The sequence below is a fragment of the Littorina saxatilis genome, linkage group LG17, assembly GCF_037325665.1.
Source record: "Littorina saxatilis isolate snail1 linkage group LG17, US_GU_Lsax_2.0, whole genome shotgun sequence".
NCBI classification, from domain to species: Eukaryota; Metazoa; Mollusca; class Gastropoda; order Littorinimorpha; family Littorinidae; genus Littorina; species Littorina saxatilis.
The window spans coordinates 66339356-66346106 of record NC_090261.1 but is presented as its reverse complement, the minus strand read 5'-3'; the positions used below and the strand labels follow the sequence as shown (position 1 = coordinate 66346106).

At 42.7% G+C, this 6751-nt stretch overlaps 1 long non-coding RNA gene across 1 annotated transcript; it reads right to left on the bottom strand.

The window, feature by feature from the left end:
- Positions 1 to 422: 422 nt before the first annotated feature.
- Positions 423 to 4378, bottom strand: LOC138952214 (uncharacterized). The gene is made up of 4 exons (XR_011451328.1): positions 3963 to 4378; positions 3356 to 3471; positions 1790 to 1850; positions 423 to 628 (listed from the first exon to the last, which is right to left on the bottom strand). It is a non-coding gene; the product is annotated as an uncharacterized lncRNA (long non-coding RNA).
- Positions 4379 to 6751: the final 2373 nt, after the last annotated feature.

Genomic DNA, 6751 nt, shown 5'->3' with positions numbered 1-6751 from the left:
TCTAAAGAGGACGATATAGAACGCTCATGGCCGGACCGTATCAGGTTGGGGGGGGCCCCCAATTGTGTTCGGGGTTCATTAGTTGAGGGCGCTAGGGAGGTCTGGACGTTTTGAAATGTAGATGAGAATATGTGGAATCTAGCTGGCGCGTTCTCCGAATATTTGTCATGATTTATTGATTTTTATTTTATTTTCACCCTTGGAGGAGATACATGTTCAGGCCGGGGGGGGGGGGGGGGGGTGACAGGAACCCCCCCTGGATCCGTCCTTGACGCTAGACAAAAAAGTATCTGTGCTGTAGCTTTTTTATGTTTTATCTCACCCTCATTTTTGAATGTTGTTTTCACACACACACACACACACACACACACACACACACACACACACACACACACACACACACACACACACTTTTGATCCCATTCCATGTATTGCGAAGACTTTATTCAGGGTTTTAGCTAGTACTTAAACATCCAATTTCAAAGCACAAGTCTGAGCTGAGAATAGATAAGCATAAATGTGTAAAATAATGGTGATTTGTGATCAAAACACTTCACAGGGAAGCTTGTTTATATGTCTTATGTATGTGTCTTCCATCGCCCTGGCAACATCAGAACTCCACACCAGCCTGCAAAAGTATAAACATAAAGGGTGACACAAATGAAACAAATGCAGCCCATAAAAATGCTTAATACTTCTTGACCTGTTGACCTAGTTAGTTAATATTTGGCGATTATTAACTATATCTTATGCATGACAAAGGTCAACGCAGTGGCGAGTTCACAGGTCAAATGGAGGGGTAATTTGGAACACTTTTGAGTTTTGATCTAGCTGAAATCTTCTTTTTTCAGCACATTTTCAACCAAAAAAAAAGGACTAAAACATTACGTCTCCAATGAGTTAACAAGATCGTAAGATTTTGTTGATCTTGTCCGAGTGGATTTTGTGTATACAAGTGTTATCTGATAGTTACCTTATTGCTTCATGTGTCATTAACGGTGTAACTGGTTGTCTGAGGGATGCATTGACTAAGATCTCATATATGCTAGATGTCGAAAAACTACTCAAATTACCTGCCCTCGAAAGGGTGGTAACCAAGCTAAAAAAAAAGACGCCATAGGAAATTAAGTAGCGTGGAAGGATGGGAGGGTATAAACTATGAGAATTGGGTAAGTATATTAATTATACGAAAATTTATTATTGAAATTTTCATTTAAATTACATAGTTTATACCCTCCAAAACTAACACTCTTAAATTCTTTAATGCTTAAATCGGGTTAATTAGTGTACGGCTCCATATAAAACCCGAAACGGTTGAGTCTATCCCCGAATTCGGATCCTTTTTGGAAAGAGCCCAAAAGACAGACCATTTCACCTACAACATTGTAACTTTTGGTATTGGTCATACCTAAGCTGAAATTAATGTACAGCAAATATACAGTGCAAAATGCTGTTAACGGTCTTGCAGGCAACTCAGTTAGCTATCCTGCCTATGCAACTGACTCACGAAGTCTCGCACACAGATAAACAAATGAGGGAAGGGGCCTGTGTCGTCTTCAACCAATAAACACACACACACACACACACACACACACACACACACACACGCGCGCGCGCGCACTAAAGATGAATATTGCATATGCATAATGCAGAAGAAGACAACTTAATCTGATAATCTATAGATGTAGTGACTGGTGCAATATTTAACGAATTTAAAAGGACGACTCTGAAATGTATCATGTGAACCAACTTCTCAATAAACAAAATGAAGACCAGTTTAAAAAGTTACCTGTTTCATTTTGGAATGTTTTTGGTCCCATCACATCTCTGATGTACACTCCATAGACGCACTGTAGTAATAAAAATTAAAAAAAAGATTATGCAGGGAGGAAGAACAGTAAGAACAACAGAATCAGCAGCAACATTCACTAATCTTACTCCACATAACACATAACACTGAATCTCAGTGAAGAGTTAGTGATCCAAATATTTTAATTAAACAGAGAGACACAGAGAGATTGAGAAGGAGACAACAGCTATGTGCATGTGCGTGTGTGTTTGTGTGTGTGTGTGTGTGTGTGTGAGGGGAAATTTAGTCATTGAAAACTAAACACTTTCTACTCTTCAATATCAACAGTCATAGACATAAGATTAAGAGCCACTGGGCAAGTTGGACATGAACATGTATATGTTGCAGGTGAGGGGGGGGGGGGGGGGCTGGAGGGTCTTTGTTGTTTGTAGATTATAACTTTAATAGCACAAATTCCTGTTTTGTAACACTGTAATGTATAAGTAGAAATGACTGTGGAATAACTTTCTTCTGTTATATCAGTACGATTATTTGCAAAGTTACCCGGATCATTGTGGCATCCTCTTAATCCTATCACGTCTGAGACTTTAGTAGACGTGCCTGTAGAAGGAAGGGATGGGGGAAGGGGGTGGAGGGTGGGCATAGAGAGTGTCGGTGTAATATGAAGGAGGGAGGGGAGAACCATTGGTAAATAAAACTCTTCTGAAACTATTTGAGCACGAGTTTCCCATTACCACACAAAGGTGCAGATAGCAACAGATGTTACACCGAGAGTGGGGGGGGGGGGGGGGGGGGACTTTTAGAGGGTTAGTTGTTGGACTGTAGTATCTGAATAGCAGTGCTATGGGGTGAGGGTGGTGCTGGGGCGGAGTATGTATCGTATGTAACTTGAATTGGATATTAATAAGCATGATCACTCAGACTAGAGCTAACAAGAAGAGCAAACGCTCGATCGAGTCACTTTCGCAGTTCTGAATATTATATGAGGCATCAGATGAACAGGAAGAAATTGCTATTCACAACACAATGAGTCACGTTCACATAAAATTTGAGCCCGGTCACTTTTATAGTTTCCGAGAAAAGCCCAACGTTAAGTTGTGTGTTGCCGAACAGAAAAGGCTAGTTATCTCCCTTGTTTTTCTGATAACGTTCGTAAAAGGCTACAGATGTAAATACTTTGATGTAAAGAATAATCCTACAAAGTTTCAATCACATCCGATGAACTTTGTCAAAGATATAAAATGTCTAATTTTTCCTTTGACGCTGACCTGTGACCTTGAAAAAGGTCAAAGGTCAACGAAACCATCGTTAAAGTGTAGAGGTCATTGGAGGTCACGACTAAACAAAATATGAGCCCGATCGCTTTGATAGTTTCCGAGAAAAGTCCAACGTTAAGGTGGTGTCTACGGACGGCCGGACGGCCGGCCGGCCGGCCGGACAGACTAACACTGACCGATTACATAGAGTCATTTTTTCTCAAGTGACTCAAAAACGGTGTTAATCTTCACAGACATTACATATAAATATGAATTCACAAGCACGTACCTTTTGTTTTGCCCTTGAGTTTGGTAGAAGGCAATATTGAGTGTCGAACACAAGTTGCATTGATCACTGACACTGCGTCACCCTGCGGTCAATCTCCTCTGATCTGCAGATTGCACCTGCACAAACCCAAACAATGTTATGATCGCAAAAAGCCTGCATAGCCAATGGATCTAAGAACACAAACACTCGATGGATCTAATTAGAGAGTCTGCAAACGAGTCATTTTACGTTGGAAATTCAATGACAATCTGTCAGTCAATGAAGCAGATAGATCTGTCCCTGCGATTGTTTTTTGCAAGCAGATACATGTTTGAACTTCACTTATCCCGTTATCATTCAACAAATTGATATCTTGCATGATGAATTTTGTGCCGAGGAGCTGAACAAACAATCAAAATCAAGCAAGTGGTACATTCAGAAGACAAACTTCAGTCGCAAAAAACAAACTGACGAGAAAGAACCTAGCTTAAATACTGCTGTATTGATTTCGGCCAAACCAACGCATTTGCATACCGAAGTCATTCCTCCTTTGATTCCAATCATTGTACATGATCTTAATGCAAAAATATATACGAAAACAAGCTGATCGAAATGAGTAACATTGCACCTGCATTGACTGTACTGCAAAAGCGAAGGTCGTCTGCGACTGGAGATTTCGAAGTTGAACAGCAGCGTTTCTTCACACTCAGCTGTTGGCTTCCTCGGAAAAGTGAAAAGCGTGACTTGAAATCTAGCGGAAACCACATTCTATCTTTCCGTTTCGGTATTCTTGTGTAAAATCCATGAAAAAGTTCTTTCGAAAAAGGCGGCCGTCGTTATTTGGGATGCCACCTAGTGTCACACTACTATTTCCGGAGAAAGTGATGAGTGCGCTGATTGGCTGCACCGCTGCACCGGAGCCAAAAAATAGAAACGTGTCCTATTCCTTGCTCCGCTCCGCACACACCACTTTCTCCACTCCTGCAACGGAAGTAGCGTCATCTCTCCGCCTGGTGCAGCCTACTCCACCCTTGCTCCGCTTGCTCCACCTGTGTGTGAGCCCCGCTTAAGCAAACAAACAAACAAACAAATAAAATGTAAACAAGTGATAGCAGACATATCGAGATGGATATCAACATGAGCTGGTAGGCGCATCAGTACTATTGTAGATGGTAAGAGCAGAGGCCCCCTTTACTATTATACTATCAGTTAAGTTTAGTATGAGTAGTAGAGTAGAGCTTCCTCCACGCTAACCACGAGACATCCGACCAAAATGCCAACCCACCTCGTGTCAAGTGCATGTGAGCGAAACTAAACGATACAGTTCCACACACTTAATTATTACCTGACCGTGACAGACCCCACAAGGGCTGGGACGCAGTTTGTTGTTGTGACGATTGTTGACAAGGGGCTGATTCAGCATCGTCGCTCTCCCGACAGGCAAGGACCCCATTGCCCTGTAGTGCTGGCCAGTCTCCCCGTCACTCAACACGTTCTGGTTGCTCGGGTACTGGCAGACGATGGCTTCACCGACACGCAGAACACTCGTGTCAACAGTTTCGCAAAGGGCGTTGATGGTCCTGGGTAGGTTGCGGTAGTCAAGTTTGCTATCGTCGCTTTTGAGGTTGTTGCTTGTTGCGCAGAGACTCGAACCTAGCGTGGCTCTGATGTCGTCGTCTCTGTTGCTGATAGTGGTGCTGGTGGAGCTGGTGATGGGGTGGCTCAGCATCAGCACCCCGCCGGGCACTAGTGACTGCATGTCGATGTCAATTTCCCAGCCTCCGTCTTCTGTGTTGTTCAGTATGATGATGTCACTGTCATTGTCTTGGTCGTTGTTGTTGTTGTTGACGGGGGTGTTGTTGTTGCCATCGTCGTCTTCATCGTCGTGTTTGTTTGTGCACGTGCCTGACAGGAGCGATTCCAAGAACGTGTCATGACCATAACCATTTTCGTCGTTGTCGTCGTTCACGATGTTGTCGGCGTTGTTGTTGTTGCTGATGTTGGTGGTGGTGGTGGTGATGTTAGTGTTTCCGATGACGCGATGTCTGTTGGTGTTGACGTCATCAGTGGTACACGCGGTGGGCTGTGTCAGAATGGTGCTGAAAAGCGACAAATGGTCCTGGTCGGTGCTCTCTGGGCGGTGTTGGTTCACATTGTTGCTGTTGTTGTCGTTCTCATCGTGAATGTGTTCTAACGGATGGCTGGAGCTGTACTCGTGGCTTGGGACGCTGGGCGAACCAACGACAGACATCGGAGAGTTTGAAGACTGGCTCGGTGAATCCTTGAGGAAAACAAGAAAGAACATAAACACGACTTTTTGTTTTATAAGGGTCAACTTTGTGTGTGTGTGTGTGTGTGTGTGTGTGTGTGTGTGTGTGTGTGTGACTGAGTGTGTGTGAGTGTGTGTGAGTGCCAGTGTGCGTGCGTAGGCGCGTGCGCAGTGCGTGTGTGCGTGCCTGTGTCTGGTTGTGTGTGTGTCAGTGTGTGTGTTAATTTCGAAGTTGTTGTTTGCTTGCTTGATTCAGTGATTGTCGATTTGGTGATTGTCCGAAAACTAGTCCAGTCACACTGAAGAATAAGACCACCACCTGTTCCTTTTGCACCAGTTCGCAACACAACACCGGCTGCCAATAAAACCGTCAACAAGGGACAGACACAAAAACAAACAAGTCGCGTAAGGCGAAATTACTACATTTAGTCAAGCTGTGGAACTCACAGAATGAAACTGAACGTAGTCCGCCGCTAGTGCAAAAGGCAGTGAAAGTGACGAGCCTGTTTGGCGCGGTAGCGATTGCGCTGTGCTTCATAGCACGCCGCTTTACTGTACCTCTCTTCGTTTTAACTTTCTGAGCGTGTTTTTAATCCAAACATATCATATCTATATGTTTTTGGAATCAGAAACCCACAAGGAATAAGATGAAATAGTTTTTAAAACAATTTCGGAAATTTAATTTTGATCATAATTTTTATATTTTTAATTTTCAGAGCTTGTTTTTAATCCAAATATAACATATGTATATGTTTTTGGAATCAGAAAATGACGAATAAGATGAAATTGTTTTTGGATCGTTTAATAAAAAAATGATTTTAATTACAAGTTTCCGATTTTTAATGACCAAACTCACTCATTAGTTTTTAAGCCACCAAGCTGAAATGCAATACAAAACCCCGGCCTTCGTCGAAAATTGCTTTGCCAAAATTTCAATCAATTTAATGGAAAAATGGGGGTGTGACAGTGCCGCCTCAACTTTTACAAAAAGCCGGATATGACGTCATCAAAGGTATTTATCGAAAAAAAGAAAAAAAATTCTGGGGATATCATACCCAGGAACTCTCATGTCAAATTTCATAAAGATCGGCCCAGTAGTTTAGTCTGAATCGCTCTACACACACACACACACACACACACACAGACAC